Source organism: Brienomyrus brachyistius, chromosome 2, assembly GCF_023856365.1.
Source record: "Brienomyrus brachyistius isolate T26 chromosome 2, BBRACH_0.4, whole genome shotgun sequence".
NCBI lineage: Eukaryota > Metazoa > Chordata > Actinopteri > Osteoglossiformes > Mormyridae > Brienomyrus > Brienomyrus brachyistius.
Window position 1 is genome coordinate 45,046,314 of NC_064534.1, and position 18,190 is coordinate 45,064,503.

The following is an 18,190-nucleotide window of genomic DNA, read 5'->3' on the forward strand; positions in this document are numbered from 1 at the left end:
ATAAAGCTAATTTTACTGCAGTATCATAGTTAGGGTTTAAACCCACTTTCGGGTATGCCTCTCTGGTATTCTCGCTTGATGATGTATGTGGAGATATGTAGATCTATACTGAAATTTTCCAGGAGCGGGTTCAAGTTTAAACCTTAACTCAAACACCGCAGTAAAGTTAGTTTTATATGCAGTTTTCCAGCTGTAATACAGTGGACCCTTTACTTACTCAACTCATTCTCAAGGACTGCTCGTAACTCAAGTTGGTCGTAAGTCAAGACTCTTTTTCCCATAAAAAATAATGGAAATACCCATAATCCATTCCGAATCTCCCAAAGCACTCCTTACCTAACCATTTCAAAATAAAAAAAGGGTTGGATAATGTGTGTAATTTACCAGAAAAAACAATAATTTTCCTAGTGTACTCACCAAAAAGTTATAAAATGTGCCTAGCCGGACTTCCCGTTAGGGCAGACCAGCGAATATCAGCGTAAAAGATTTGCTCACCCGACAAGACTTCAAATAAAGCCCCAAAATCATCTAAATAAGTGTTACCATTTCAGAATTTAAACCAGGTAATTGAGGACGATAGAAAAATGAGGAAAACAAAAGAAAAGTACATGTCTACCTGATTATAATGAAACAGAAGAGGAAACCACCATGGCTAGCTTGCTAGAAGCTAACATGACTGCCAAAGAAGCGAACTCCATTCACAAACAGAAAGCTACCCTCAAAAATATTTTGAGCGAATGTAGAGAATTTAGAAAAGATAACCAGAGACAACTGAACGACATAAAGGCTAAAATAAATAGTCAAACAAGAGACTGTTAGAAACAAAGGGACGCATTCAAGAGGCAGAAACGCAGATTCAGAAAATGGAGACCATCGTTATAGAGTTAATACAGCACAGGAGTGACTTAGCGGCAGAATTAACAACCAAGAAAATCGCTCCAGGCAACAAAATATCAGAATCTTTTGGATTCCTGAAGGCTCTGAAAACGATACAATGCCGATATTCCTGGAGAAGCTATCAAAGTCACAGCTTGAACTCGACTCTTCTATTGACCTCCAAATAGAACGAGCACACCGAGCCTTGGTATCCAAACCTACTGATAGCCAAAGACCAAGATCAATGATAGTTAAGTTCATGAACTACAAGACAAAGGAAAAAATTTTGAAGATTACATGGGCGAAAAGAGGGCTTACCTGCAAGGGAAGAGAATCAACATTGATCACGATTACACACCGGACCCAGTAAGAGAATGAAAAAAGTATATGGAGGCAAAGAAAGTTCTGAAAGCTAATGGAATCACCTTCAGTTCACCATTTACATTAAGAGATATAATTTTACATTGGTCTCCTCTCCATGACAACATAAGTTATATAACAGAAGAGGAAATACGTTTTGCGATTTATAGACTTAAGGTGCCGGCGGCTTTACCTCTGAATGGTACAAAATATTTAAGGAGCAACTCATACCTACTATACGTAAAACCTTCAATTGGGTAATGGAGAATGGGCAAATACCACCTACTTGGCAGGAAGCAATTATTTCAGTAATTCCTAAGGAGGGGAAGGACAAATGTAATTGTGCCTCATATAGACCAATATCAGTTTTTAATGTTAATTATAAATTATACACATACATAATGGCAAGGAGGATGGAGACTATATTACCAAATCTGATTTCATATGGCCAAACAGGGTTTATTAAAGAAAGGCAAACACAGGACAATATACACCATACTCTCCATGTTATGAGACACATATGTAAACATGATATAGAGGCAATTATATTGGGCCTGAATGCTGAAAAGGTGTTTGACTCTGTAAGTTAGCATTACTTATTCAAGGTTTTGGAATCATTTAGATTCCATAAAGACTTCATAAAAATCATGAAAAGCATATATGACAAACCCTCAGCTAGAATTAAAGTAAATGGTAATTTGTCAAATACTTTTATTCTTGAAAGAGGAACTAGACAAGGGTGTCCACTCTCACCCTCATTCTTTGCTTTGTTCATTGAACCATTAAGTCAATGGATCAAGCAGAATACTTACATAAAAGGAATAAAGATAGGAAATACTGAAAATAAGATCTCACTCTTTGCAGACGATGTGTTGACTTATCTTAGTAATCCCTCTGTTTCATTCCCCACATTGATGGCATCATTACAAATGTTTGTTTTTTTTCCGGTTATAAAATGAATATATGGAAAACACAAATCCTCTTATATAATTACAATCTTCCACATGACGTTATCAAACACTATAAATTACACCAGCAGGCAAATTCTAAGAAATATTTAGGAGTATCTCTACTCAAAGACTTAGATACTCAAAACTCTGAACTGCAAATTATGAAGTTATGAATACCAAGATTAAAACAGATATTGCTAGATGGAATTTAGATCCTTTCTTAGGTCTGGAATCAAGAATAGCATCAGTAAAAATGAATATATTACCTAGACTCCTTTATCCTTTCCAGAAACTACTGATAGAAATCCCTGAAAAGCAATTTTCAGAATGGGACAAAATTATCTCTAGATAGATTATCTCTAGATACATAAAAAACTGAGGATACAGTATAAAACACTTCAACTGGGGAAAAACAAGGGAGTGGCTCTCCCTTGCCTGCAAGATTACTATGCAGCACCCCAGCTGAGTGCACTTGCATGTTGGTGCAATGAAAATTGCTCAGCAAGCTGGAAAGAGATTGAATCCTCATTGTCAAGGGATGTTCCAATCCAAGCAATGATAGCCGACAAGAGATTAGACTTATAGATAACCCATGGATTGGCCTCTAAAGATATGGGATGGGGTTGTTAATAAATATAATTTAAGTAGTCCCGTAAAGACTTTGAAATGATGCTCCTTTGACACAAAGTTTATTCCCAATATTTTAGACATTAGATTTAAGTTATGGGCTGAAAAAGGGATTTCTGCATACTGGGCAATTATGATCAATGGCGAACTAAGAGATTTACAAACATTAAAAGAAAGATATAGATTACAACAAAGAGACTTTTATAGATATTTACAAATGCGACATAATTTTTTATCAAGAAATAAATGGGACTGATACAATAGAAGGTTATACAAACAGTATTTTAGGACCATTCTGCTCAGCTTATGATTCGCACAACTGTGCAAAAATTGTGTCAAAATTCTATAATGCCTTTAGGTAAAATAGAGTCCACACAGTATATTAAAGAAAAATGGGAACAGGAGAGTAATCTACATATATCTGAGGCTATATGGGAAAACATTTGTCTTACTCAATAGGAATCAACTCTATCTAATAACTGGAAAGAGTTTTGTTGGAGGAACCTATTGAGGATCTTCATAACTCCATCCCAGAAAAAACATTTTATACGTGGTTCCATGAGTTGGAGACAATGTGGTGAACTAAATGCTAACCACTACCATACATACTGTATTTTACTGAATTACAAAGTTATCCAATACTTTTGGCAAGAAATTCATAAAGCTCTTGAGTGGATACTAACACTTGAAGTGCCTTATAGATTTGATGCTCTTTATTTGGGAAATAGTCCAAGGAATATTACTGAAAAGAGGGATAAATACATGTTTAAAATTATTTTCACAGCAAGTAAAAAAACCATTACAAGAAAGTGGTTGCAAACTGTTTCACCAACCTTTAAAGATTTTCTTAATTTAACACATCACATTTTTGTTATGGAAAATATTACATTTTCTTTAAGATTACAGAAGGAGAGATTTTGTAAATATTGGGCAAAATGGGTTCACACAGTCAACTGAATTTGGATATTTTGTGTTATAGGCTTTTGAAATATATATATGTGTGTATATATGTGTGTGTGTGTGTGTGTGTATATATATATATATATGTGTATATATATATATATATACACAAATTTCGTTCTGCGTCAAATTTGAAACACATCTGTTTCTTAAAATGCAAATATGGAGTTTTTTATGTTCTCTTTATTCTTTATTATTGGTAAATTGTCTATTATAAATGGAAGAGTTTATGGGTGAATATATGTGATCTTACAATGCCGGACGTATGTATATAATACCCTTCCAATAAAAACTTAAAAAATAAAAAATAAATGTGCCTAGCCTACCAGAAACAACAATTTCATACTGTACTTGTCATGCCCGGCTTGTACGATCCTTGTGTGTGCCATGACCCCTGATTATCCAAGTGTGCTTCCCTGATTGTACCCAGCTGTACCCTGTTGTCTTGCCTATTTCAGTCCATGTCTTGCCTTAGTTCTTTGTCCGTCATTGATGTTTGTTAGCGTCAGTGGATGTTTCCCGTACCTGGTCCCCATAATAAACCCCTAGTTTCCCCGTCTTCTGCCTGCCTGCCTCGTATTTCGCTTGCCTGCCTGCTTCTTGCCCGCCTGTCAGTCTGTGCGCTACCTCGCTTTAACCAGCGATCGTGACAGTACTCAACATTCAAGTTGACATCTTTGGCTTGCAGGAAGGGAGGAGGGGGAGGATTAAATAGAAGGTGGATATTGTTTGGAGTCGAGATTGACGAGATGGTGGATTTCGACATGATATACATATTAGCGAGATCTGTCACACAAACACCATTGATATTTCTGCACAATTTCCTTCTTATTTTTGATTGTGATTGCTTTCTTTACCTTTTCTTCATTCCTTAGCTTCTTTTCCAGCTTTTTTGGGGCCATTTTGATACTAATTAGTTAAATGAATTATATAAAGCACTGCACTGACCGAAATTACATCCACAATCATGTATCTGGGCTCAGACTGACGCTTACGAATGCCGAATCTCGGGGCATCTCGTATCTTTGTTTATAACTGTACCAACAGATACAAGTTTTGGCCTCGAGTGGCATTCGGGTCGTAACTGAAGACTTTGTTCGTAAGTCGAAACTAAAATCTTGGTTGTTCGTATGTTAGGCCAGTCGTAACTCGAGGGTCCACCGTATCTTCCAATGTTTGTGAAATATTAAATTCACTTCACGTTCAATAGCCAAGCTGTTTTGCTTAAAGTCACTGCTGGTGAATGGACACAGTGCAATTATTAATAAATTCTTATAAAACACATAATATTTAAAAGTTTAATGCTTAAAGCACACTTTGCAGGACATGTCTGTCATGTTACAGCAAATAGCAAGTGAGCAAGTGGGATTGCAAAACTATTGCGAGTGAACATAAAACTATTTCAAAAAATATTTTCCCACCCAGACGTCTTAGGGGTTCCATACCAACTGGACAAAAATCCACAAATAAATAAGAGGGAAGTCACAAATGTAACGCAACCCACAAATAGACAGAACGTGATCCACAAATGTGCAAAATACGTTTCGCGTGTAAAAATGCTCTCTGTTACTGTGAATATGATTTTACACAAATAAAAAAATACATATTTTTGGATAGTTAGATATTTGTGGATCATGGTACATGTTTGTGGATTGTCTCCTGTGGCTTACAAATAATAATGTCCAATAAAAACCATACAAGGTCCATACAAGTACCTCGCAATGTGTAACCTTGCAAAACTGTCATCAAATAATGAAAAAATGTTGCCATAAACAGTGTATTTTTTTACACCATGAAACGACAGATGTTTTTATTTCATCATCCAATATATATTATCATATCGCACTGCCCGATTCCTGCTGAGAGATCTTATTCTATAAACGTCCAGCTTATGTTCTGTCTAATAGGATGTTAGGTGACTGGGACACTTTGCTAACATCATAGACACTATTTACCTACCTATACAGTATACTGTATCCAAGCTGTACCTGCACTCTAATGATGGCCAAAACGATGCTTCATGAACCATTTGCTGTTTTTTTCTGACCCCACTAGATGGTGCTGTCTGTTCTAAAAAGAGTTCAAAGCATGTCCCAAAACAACACCTCCCTGCAGTGGGTTAAAAAAATATCACAAATCACTGTTGAAAAAAACAGCTTAGACCAGCATGATTTCCATTTAATGCTGGTCAGGTGCTGTTGTAGGTGGTTGACCAGCATAGTTGTGCAGGTCTACCTGACCAATGAAGCTGGTCCTAATGGTCATTATTTCATTAATGAATAGCTAGTTGACAAAAGAGAGCATTTGCAAGTCCCACCCCAAACTACCAATGAACCAAAAAAGTACCCCAGCTGTTTTGGTATACTGGGTACTGAAACTTTTGGTACTGGTGCTCAACCAATCAATGGAAAATGGAAATTGAATTCCCCAGAGTGTTCACCAAGAATACAATACACGATATGTCTGTATTTCAGGAGGTTAAGCATAATGTGTCTATTATGTAAAATGAACAAATTTCCTCAAAACTGACGAGAGATACAGTTTGAAAGAAGTGGAATGACAAAGAGCAGGTTATACTCCAGCAACATGATGTTTTGAGCTTGAAAAAAAGACTAATGATCTGAGAAATAGTGAATGTGAAATGTGGGACCCCAGGCCAGCTGCTCTGGGGGATATTCAAAGGAGGGGGATGAGGGTGCTGTATTAGATCATTTTCTTTTTGTTGCCACCCCCATGGGAGACTGATGCCTCTTGAATGGAGCAGATGTCTTGCTGTGACATCAGAACTAAAGGCCGGAGCCTTAACCCTCCCCCGATTTCTGATCCTCCCAGCTCTGCACTCACACTGGGCAGCCCCCCACCTCCCTCACTAGACAGCTGCTAAACCAGCACAGCAACAGTGAGCCACGCTGAGATGGGCTGGGAAAAGCTGATGGTCTCAGCCCACCAGCCCCACCCAAACTCAAGCACACAGCCTCATTTCAGAGCCACACACTGACACACACAGACACCCCCCCCCAAACAAATCCCAGCCCAATCACACACTGAAAACTCACTGACACACAAAGACAGAACTGAACTCAAAGCTTCCAGCATTTGCTTTCAAGTATTTCTATGAAGGAAGCACATGGAGCAAACCAAACAGGCACAGGATGCTGCTCTAGATGCAACATCCTTCTCTGTTTACTGCCCACAATGCACTCCGCCGGCAGAAGAAAGACTGTAACACACTGCATCCTTACAAACTCACAGACACTGAATATAGACATCCTGTAAATGTAAATCCTTCACTGACTTCAATAAGAAAATTAATTTTTTTAAATAAATATATATAATTAACTAGATTTAGCTCTGTTGTTTCAGCATTGTATTCCTCAGACAGCCCTGTCATTTGGTCTGCTCATCTACTCCATACTCCTACACTCACCAATTTGTACAATTTCTAGAAGCACTGGACGGATCACCTGGAAATGCAAAAGTTAATAAATGTTGTTTTACTTGAATGCTGTGAGTCTTTGTTGTGATATGTAGGTATATTTACTCATTTATTGCATACCCCACCTAAATGACAATCTGAAGTATCTCTCCCCACCAATTAAGTAGTATTGTTTCGTGCATGTTTTATTGTCCATGCTTGATAATTTTATAAATTTTATTTTGTTAAATATTTATACTTTATTTATTTTTTGCATTGTAACCATATTTTTTTTTGACACAACAGTAACGTTTGTAACAGACACACTAATGGTATATACTCAGGTTTCAGTTTATATGATGTGCATGTGATTCATTTAGGGGGCGGCATGGTGGTGCAGTGCAACCTCTGGGACCCGGGTTCGAATCTCCGCCTGGGTCACTTGTGTGTGGAGTTTGCATGTTCTCCCCATGTCGTCGTGGGGTTTCCTCCGGGTACTCCGGTTTCCCCCCACAGTCCAAAAACATGCTGAGGCTAATTGGAGTTGCTAAATTGTCCGTAGGAATGCATGTGTGAGTGAATGGTGTGTGAGTGTGCCCTGCCATCCTGAGTTGTTCCCAGCCTCGTGCCCATTGCTTCCGGGATAGGCTCCGGACCCCCCGCGACCCAGTAGGATATGCGGTTTGGAAAATGGATGGATGGATGGATGGATGGATGTGATTCATTTATAAAAAATTGTTGTTATTATCCAAGAAGGTTTACTGTAGAAGGAAAAGGTACAATTTATGTACAGTTCATGGGATGTGAATCCCTAAGCTTTACTTTGTTAGCACAGTGCTCTATATGTTGAGCTACTAGAAAGGTATTGACACTAAATCGTGCTATTATTTAACATGCTCATCAAATACTATATCAAGCTTACAAAACTCGTAACATGTGCACACAATTTACTTTTATTGTGCTTTTAATATACTATTTCCAGGTCTCAAATTAACTTTCATGTATTTAAATTTAACCTTTTGGTCATTTATTAACCAAATTTTAATCAAATATATAAATAAAATTAAAGTTATTTATTAGACCATGACTGCAAAGCCACATGCTGTAATGACGAATAATAGGGGGTGTAAAATAGTAAATTTATTTGCTGAAATCTTTGTAATAATGCATAATATAACTCTCCTTTTATTTTAATAAGTACAGTATAAAGCTTTACTGTTTTCTTTATATCACATATACATTCATATCTATATATGGGATATAAGGGAGGCCACGCCCCTACCTCCATCAAAGATGAAGTAGAGGAAATAATAACAAAACGTGTCCCATATTGAATGAAAATGGGACGCAACATTTCATTTTTCAATAATCCACGTTTTACGAAAACACTCAATTGCATGACTACATTGACATGTTCTTTTTGTACAAAAACGGACATTCTTATTTATAGTATATACACAGTTTTAGCTACAATATACAAGAACAGTATTTGCAAATCAAAGTATTTTTAACTCTTGCCTCTTTCACTTACAGTATACCAATTCATTGCCCAGAAAACAACAGAAAAATTGGCAAAGAAGTAACTTTCTCTTGTCTGATGGCTGAACTCACTTTTTGAATGGTTAAAGATGGTTAATCACTCTCCTTTTCAGACATATTCAGACACACACACGCACAGTTCATATACTCATATGTCATTGTGGAGACTCTCCATTCATTTTTATGTGCATAACCCTAATCTTAATTCTAACCCTAACCTTAACCATAAGTAACCAAACAAAATATAAGTCTTTTGGAATTTTAAGTTTTTTGATTGCAGTCACAGATTTTTATAAAACTGAATTTGCCCTTGTGGGGACCAAATACATTTGGTCCCCACAATGTAATGTATACTTGGACCACACACACACACACACACAAACATACAGTTGAGAGTGAAGCTTGGGGTCTGAGTGCATGGCGAAGCCATTTATCTGGTGACCCTGTAGTTTGATGAATTTGGCCAAATGAAAATACTGTAGTCTCCTCCCACCTCTCAAAAAAAATCACAATTAAATTCTCCCACATTTCTCTGACCGGCTACTAGATTACTATGGATAAAATCTGCCAAATGGGGAGGCCATCGATGAAAAATCAATATAAACTTCATTATAAAACATTCAATAACAAATAGTTTAAGCCTATTCACGATGCTTCAAATCATTTTGCTATCACTATGGGGTGCTGCTTCAATTTTGGGCCAATAGGTCTCAGATTTTTAGTTTCACACCCATTCAAAGCCTGTAGAAAATCTTAAAAAGATCCGTCAGTTTTATGAGCAATCACCTTGCATGTCACAGCATCTGGTTCGGCAGCAGAAAGGTGCTAAAACTATATGTATGTGTTCCCCGATGTCCAGGAAATATAATTAATAAAGTACGTAGGTATGACACCAGATCCTGACAGCCCTGAATAAGGAGGCAGGATTCTCAGCTAATGCTGCTTAAACATTTCTCTAAACTGTATATTAAAAAACTAAACACAGTAAATAATAAATAAATGAAACTGCATGGCCTGGAACTTTGAATAAACTACACTAGGACTACTTCAAGACATCTATATAAACAGAAAGTTAATTGCTTTTTAATCATTTGGGTCTGGATCTAAAACAATGCATCTAAGACATTCCTTGCACAAAGACAAAGAGGTAACAGAATGAAAGGAAATCAGCTGAGCTATCATGGCCGGTGTGCATATAATGTGAGGCTATTCAGCCTATAGTATCTTTAGTAGCAGCAGTCTGAAAGACATACTTGTAAACATTCCTCATCCTTCAACCCATTCTCTGTCACATTTAAGCACATTTGAACAGATCTTTCAGGATTCCTGACATATTTCACTTAATGGAGGTGTAAATTAACAAAGGAAAATACTTTGTTACTGTACTTAGTTTTTTATCTGGAATTGTACCTAAATTGTCACAACTTGCTACATTTCTGAGTTAAATAAAAAAATGTATTATATAATACTATTTGTGAAAAGCAAGCAACACACTTGAGTGTAGGGCTACATAATTCTGCATAAAATATGGATCACATTTTTTTTTCCATTCAGAACTGAGATTGCAATTTTCTCTCACAATTCTTGAGAAACATATTTCTCTTTTAAAAAATATTATTTTATTATTACTACCATTATTATTGTTGTTATTATTTTGCATCATTCATAATTAAATTGATCTTTCGTTTTCCACAGAATAAATAATGATGTATTGTCATTCTGTACCAGCAAATTTATTGCTTTTTCTAAATAAGAAGAATATTCCCACTTATCCTCTTTGCACTTAGTTTTCTTTATTGGAATGCACTCTACTTACAATGCTGTATGTTCTGTCTTGAGTGAATTTAAAAGGATAGTTTACTTTTTCATGAGATCAATAGATCTGAATGTGTAGAACGATTTACTTTTGATACGCAAGTACTTTTAAAACCAGGTATTTTTTTATTTTTACTTTATTAGTATTTTACTGGATTAAATGCATGTTATTTTGGTATGGTATCTGAACTTCTGCTTAAGTAGGAAAATTGAGTACTTTTTCTATAATTGATGAAAAAACAGCATCGTGTAACAGGAACTGAATACAGACATAGAAGCACTTACAATAACACGCAATTTATACACTTGGTCTACTTGTTGCTGATAGATATACTGTTTGTATAGGTAATTTTGTACAGGTCAGTAAAGCCTAAAAACTAGGGAATTATGAAAGATTCCCATGTGCCAGAAGAATAAATGAGGCGTGTTTGAGTAAACAGACACAGACACACAGCATATTGGGAAGGACACTTTCCTGTCTGCTTAGTTTCATTTATAGATCTAGTAAAACATTACAGGTTAAAGAGCCATGCTCACCTCCTCCTCACTGTTACACAAGGCTGCTCACAGACACATCTGGGAGAGAAATACTTGTTGCAACATAAAAACCCACAACTGTATCATGAACTTAGGAACTGTGTCACACAAAAGCTATCAGCTCCTACACTGTCATCACTTCCTTTCCAGCAGTTTTATTACTCACTACAAGACTTAAATACTTTTATCTATAGAAACTTACAGTTTTACAAATAATACAGCTAAATATTTTTTTTTTTTTTTGCTCATTCAATTTAAAGACCTTGCTCAAGGGTACTAGCCCTCCAGGTGCCAGAAATGGCAAACTTCAGTATATGAGTCAATGTCCACTTCTGCAACATGTAGTGAGGATCATCTCTGATGTTTTGCACTGTGGGGCAAGAAAACAGAGGGCAAAGTAACAGAAATGTGCAGATTAGCTGTATTAAGGCCCAAATTCTCAGTCATCTGTCTAACATTACAGTATCACCGCTTTGGTTTTTATTGAGGCATGGTGCTCAAGCCACCTAATATTGAGTGTGGCAGAATAGAAAGGCTAATTGTACATTTCTGTAACACCAAAGTGGGTACCATTTGTGTAAATGAAAGGATAAGATTATAGAGCTCAAAACTTGCATTCCCACTATACTGTCATGGAAACAAGCTTTTTCTGACTGTCCAGGACCTTGGTGCTGTGTTACTGCATATCATGTTGTCCTTATATTGTGTTCTTACACTTTGTCGCACATAATGAAGCATGAGTAAAGTGCCCTTTAGCAATCTCCCAGTTGCAGCTTCCGGCTAATTTGCTCTGAATGCCTTCACCATTATCTGGCACAATCACTGACACTGCTGAGTGAAGCTTAAAACAAGCCCTTCAGAGAGCCCTCTGTTGGGGCTGGGCCATCTGCCTTCTAAACCAACCGAGTTTAACTAACAGTGAGTAATAGCATAATGGGCCCATCTGCAAGCATCCAGGAGAGAAACTGACCAGGGAGCTCCCCAATTCAGAAGTTCAACTTCACTGCTTAGGAATAAAATCCTCACAACATTTAACACCCTAAATCGAGAGTCTTGACCTGTGACAGACAGAAGAGTGCACAGAAGAAATGCAAGAGGCCACAAAAAAAAAATCACCCGTAGCTCGATGATGGATGAAATGCAATGTCCTTGACCCCTACAGGTTCAGCAGAGAGTAGAAGCAAACTGCTGCTTGTGTGTGCTTACTGCAGCTTTTCTGCACAGTACATTCTTCCTTATTTAATATTTACTTGCATATTTTGGCAGGAACTTTTTTTAGTTCTTTATAGTAAATTATATAGCCAGATTTTTTGTGCAATTATACAGGTTACATTACATGTACACACAACAGCTAACAGGAGGATTCCTGCGGAGAGTACAGAGTAATGGTCTGCAAACCAAGGACTTTGTGCTACCACCACTGTACAGGTATGTACTTTAGAGCTCATGCAACTCCATCTGGGTTAAGTTCAAGTTTTAAGTTTCAAGTTTTCAAAAATTGAAACTAAAAACTTGAACTGGACACAGCAGGCCGCAGTGTTCTCTTTTGTAGTTTTTCAAATGATGGCTTCAAAGATACTAATACAATTCATTAAATTCAACAGTAAACGTTTTTACACTGAAATGTGAAATGAGGTCCATCCATCAATTTTCTATACCTCCTTGTCTTGTGAAATCACAAAATAAAAACTTAGAATCAGTTTTTGACCTCTAACGCTCTGACACTCTTTCTTTACATCACTTCATTGAAATTTCACCAGCATTCATTTACTGCATCAGGGGACATTTTTCTTTATTAAAAATAACTGCTATATTGTATTTGCCAAGATCCACACCAGTGGATGCCAAATCCTACATTCTGAGCAGGAAGTACCACTGGCTTTCACAGCCAATCCCCTCATTTCATCTGATGTTTACTTGGAATTGTTTCAATGGTGGTAACCCATTCCAGCATTGCAGAAGACAAAAATGAAAAAAAGGCATAAATAGAGGCTGAGATTTACCCCTATGTTCAGAACTAACCCTACTTATACCCTCCATCCATTCATCCATCCATCCCTCCAGCTATCCAAGGCAGTGACATGAACCTCAATCCAAGAAGTGTGAGGTACCAGTGCTGACCACTGCACCACTGTACTGCCCTGCTAAATCTATGCCATTTATAATATTACAGTAGTGCAAGTGCAAGGGTCTGATGTTTACATTGTGTAGCATGAAAACATCTTTAATCACACAAATCATCAGAAGTTTCTGGTGTCACATTCACTCACTATGGTCACTGGGTTCTGCCTAGCCTTAGACCAGTGCAGTGAAGTAGGCGAATTTTGCATTAGCATCATTTTGCTCAAACCCCTCCCTATTAACATCACCAAGCTGGGAAAAGAAAGGGGTGATATCTGGACACTCAACGTGTTTCCTGAATCATCACCAGGACGTAATGCGGCAAATGCAAATTTCAAACCAGGATAAAATGTGTAAATATGTTTAAGTGTTTATAGCAATGAGCTTCTAATGCACATCAACACCAACACCAATAAAATCCTTTTCACCCAAACTGGCTGTGGTATTGGGGCATTGATGGAAATAGAGCATCTCTATAAAACTGGCTGCCATCATGTCGCCTGTAAGCTACTAGCTAATGAGTAGTGAGCACTGAATACTTTTTAGAAATAGGATCAGTTATGTCAGTTTTGCAATTGTTAGTTATTATACATTAAAGCACTGCACAGAATTTCACTTTGTTTCGTGTGATGAGCGCCACATTGTTACGCCAAGCTACAGAGTGCACAAGAAAGGAGAATATATATTGTTGACAACTTTCATCATCATCAGTCACATGGCAAAAAAAAAATGCCAAAATAACAAGCATCTTGCAACACTTGCATCTTGGGCTGAACATGATGATTACAGATTGAGAATGGTCAGGAAGGATCCCAAAATAAGAAGATACAAATATATTGAAGTAGCTGCAACACCTACTTCAGCAAGGTTAAAACATAACCACTTTGTAAAACTGAAGTCATCAAGAAAACCCCTGTTGGTGGAAGACCTGCATGCTGAGTGTCATGACCTGCATGTCCAGCCCTCGTGTGTGCCACGCCCCCTCATTAACCGCGTCTGCTGCCCCAATTGTGATCACCTGTTTCCCATTATTTCGGCTTGTCTTGTGCATTTCAGTCCGCATTCAAGTCTGTTTCCCCAGGTCTGTCATCGATGCTGTTTATCGCGCTGTACCCTGCCCTGTCGTTTTGAGGAATAAAACCCCTATTCCTGACTCCACGGCTTTGCTGCCTTTCTGCCCGCTGGGCGATCATAACACTGAGAAGAAACACAATGACCAAAATCTGCTGCCATGATAAAAACCATTCTGCAAAAATGTCTGTACCTCAAGGCCTGGTTCATATCCTACATTTTACAGAGGAAATATCCCATCTGCATGATTCATAACGTGCATAATGTTAGCCAAAGGAGCTATGGTTTGTCTCAGCAGGGCTGTACTAGGTCACCTGACGGTGTGACCTTGTTCAGAAACCCGTTTAGGAAGGTACTCCGGAAATACCCAATCATAGCAGGGGTTTTGGATATGTCTCAGGATACGGTGCACATCATAGACACGGAGACACAGTGACCATACACACAATCCAAAGTAAAATCTCATTTTTTTACAACTTACTCATCTAATAATCTGGAAAAACACTTTACATAACACTGCTGCTACTACTGCTGTTTCTTATACTAGAGTAACCAAGATAAAAAAAATAATGATACAATCTTAAAGTGTGAGTAAGGCTGGGTCAGTTTATATCTGGAGAGAGGCTTAATTTAGAACTTGTGTCCTCCTCAGGAGTTACTAGAATGTGTTTGGACACAGAGGGCAAAAAAACATCTGATTATTCTCTTCATTATGCAGGAAGAGAGACGAGATGGATAAAGAGCTGTTGCTAAGCAACACAGCATCTTATTTAATATTGAACATTATAATTGGGGTGATTGATAGAAAATTAAGTTTTGTTCTTACCAGAGCACGGGAATGATGAGTTGTCTAAATAGTCAGTAGTGAGGTACAGAGACTGCTCTGAGTAGGTATTCACTACGGCTTAATGTGAACACACCACAAGCCTTGCCATTTCCGAGAAGCTCTGACCATTGTCTGGCCATAATGATTTGGCCCTTATCAAAGTCATTCGGATCATTATCCATGCCCATTTCTTCTGCATTCAACATGAAAACTATTAGTACGAAATGTTGGTTTACCGTGTAATATATCCCAGACCGTGACACACACCATTTTATTAGATAGTCAACATGATTCTATTCACATGCGGGTGGTCAGAATGTTTTGGCTCATCAGTGTATATAACGGATAAGATCGGAGGTCACAGAAAATGGTCCTGCTGAGTTCTGATGTTAGCGATCTCTAAATTTCACACACTAAATACATTTTAAATGCTTCTGAATCAATGTAGATACAGCAGTGAAGAACCGTGTTACAATTCACAAAGACATTTCAGTGTACTGCTAATTCTGTCTACGCATGATATGTAAAGCAAGACCTATAAACTAATTTATTGTAGTGTTTAGCCAAGCGATACTCCAGCTGGCACAAAAAGTAGCTGCAAGAGCTGTTACTGAAAGTCAAATGCTATCTTGGCTGATCATCAGATGTAGAGTGGAATATTAAATAGCATTTTCCCCTTTGTAGCATTAAATGAACATGCACGAAAGTATCATATGGATCTGCTTCTCCTACACACTCCAACCTAACTTGGTTATCTTGTTGTACTAAAAGTTACGAGCACGGAAGGCAGCATTTTTCTTATACAGAGCACATGTTTCCTGGCCAGAGAGCTGTTTGTGACTTAAGTAGTCAATGCTCTCACTGTAACATTGCATATCAAAATCTTCATTGGCTGTTCCACGTCTTTTGGTGTTGTCTCTGGGTTTTCCCATAATTATGTGTCTCTGGTCATAGTTAAGGTTAAGTTACTGCACCTGGAGAACTCTATTGTCATGTTATCTGTTTATGTTTGCAGCAATTACCTGTGTTTCTGTTTTCCTGTATGCATCTTACCTCTACTGGAGTATCTGTTAATTTATTCTGTTTATCATAAATTGCTGTAATGTGTTTTGTGAAACTTCAATGTAAAAAGAGGTGTCATGCTAATTAAAATCTGACATAGTCTTGCAATGTCACTGCACCTTGCTGAGTGGTAGGGAAACAGCAGTGGGGCCTTAAGGGGCAAACAAACATGTGTCTGCCTCTATTCAGTACCATCTGGGTCCAGGCTGATCTTCATCTGGATATACAAGCTCGCAGGACCAAAGGACTGACCTGGATGTTTGTGTCAACCAACTCTTAGTCACTGTCACTGGTCACTCTCAGGGATTCTGATCACTCCAACTGCTGTCTTAAACATTTAAGACATTAGTATACCATTAAGACCATTTTAAATACTAGCCACAAATGCATTTGTGTTTGTTCATTCAATTTTCCCAGAAATACCACCTCACCACCACTTTTCTAAAGTAATCAATATATAATTAAGCAGTCCTAATATTGGATTTTTGGGATATTTCTCTATATCCTCTTCAATTTGTGAAATTACTGTCACTACAAATACAAATGTGCCTGCAAAATATGCTACACCAACTAAAATATGATCTAAGCACGTTCAATAATTGATCAAAATTGGGAAATCCCAAATGACCTATATTTCTTATATTGGCTTATATTTCTGAAAATTTGTTGCGCAAAGTATCAAATTTCTTATGCAATAAAGATCAGTTGGATTTAAACAGACTTGTGTTAAACCACAAAGCCACTATAAATACTTTTTTTCCCCCTTACTTGGTACAACACGGCTCCTATGACTTTGTGTTTTCATAGAAAGCCCCGATCACGTCTCCACGGGATCCCGAGAAAAAATCAAGAGCAGCACAAGGGAAGCTTTACTCAACTGAGCCGGCATCACCTGTACACATGGTCGATCCCCTTAGGTTCCCTACCGCTACTCAGATTTAACAATATTATATCCGAGTACATCTGTACTTCATAGTATAATCTGCTGAGATATTAAACAGAAGATCGCATCGTGCGCTACACAATAGTGAATGAAAATGGTATACAGACACAATTCTTTTTCTATTAAACATTACACACAGAAACACCCTTAAACGTCGTAGCACAAGCAAGGAAAACACGTTTCATATTCCTAAATGGACACCCCAAACCCATCCAGTAAATGCTGTGCTGGTAGAAAGACACCGATACCGCAGGCGGATGGCAGTGCTTATTACATGATTAAATTATATAACATTGTCATCTCGTAACAAAAGATGTATGGAAATGATATTTCAAATAAATAAATTTAAATTTAGACTACAGACTTGTAACCCGAACACACTGAAAATGTCTATTCCGTTCGTAACATTAGCATCTCCGTTTTGATTTGGGAATAGGCCAAAATGACATGGTTTGTTTTCTTATAATGTTCGAAAATATTACCACCAAATAAGATGCGTATTATTTTTATGACACTGCTACCGAAATATACGGATGAGCACAATTAAACTAAAAGAGGGTCTAGTCCTTTTTCTTACCTCGGAATCTTCTGTTTAAGATTTTTTTCATTAAAAACGATGAAGATCCGAAAATAGAAACAGGTGAGAGGATGCAAATCGACGCCCAGGCATTTCATTCAGCGTGAAAGAGAGGGGAGACAGTAAAACGTGACAGTGATTCGCGATCTCAGCTTCAAATGCAACTTAAATTTCCATATTTCAACAGAAACGCCGCCCTTGTCGGCCTTACCCGATTTTATCACCCGGCTCTTGTATCTTATGTTGGTAGTCATCGTCAATGTCCTTTCTCGGTTACCACAACCTCACAGCGGCAGCAGCCTTTTCTACTACGCCTGCTCTTACCATTCGAGGAAGACATAAAAGCATAAAAGGCTCCGCCTGTCGCCCTATATCACCAATCACACACCAAAGGACATTATTTATTTAAAGCCCCCGAATTATGACAAACACTTCTGTCATTGTTACTGTATATTTAAAAATTATTAATGCCGCATTCCCTGATCATATTAAACGTGCAGAATTGCTGTAA

The 18,190-nt window shown here is 37.6% G+C and overlaps 1 protein-coding gene across 2 annotated transcripts in view; it reads right to left on the bottom strand.

Annotated features, from left to right (window-relative positions):
* The window catches only part of septin5a (septin 5a), a 34,412-nt gene extending 16,391 nt beyond the window's left edge, over positions 1-18,021 (bottom strand). Inside the window, exon 1 of one of the 2 annotated variants that reach the window (XM_048996765.1) lies at positions 17,891-18,021. The gene's annotated coding sequence lies outside the window, so the exon portion shown is untranslated. Of the gene's footprint in view, positions 1-17,679; positions 17,814-17,890 lie in introns of those variants that run through there. The other variant, XM_048996755.1, reaches the window with a different exon arrangement.
* Between the last annotated feature and the right edge of the window lie 169 nt (positions 18,022-18,190).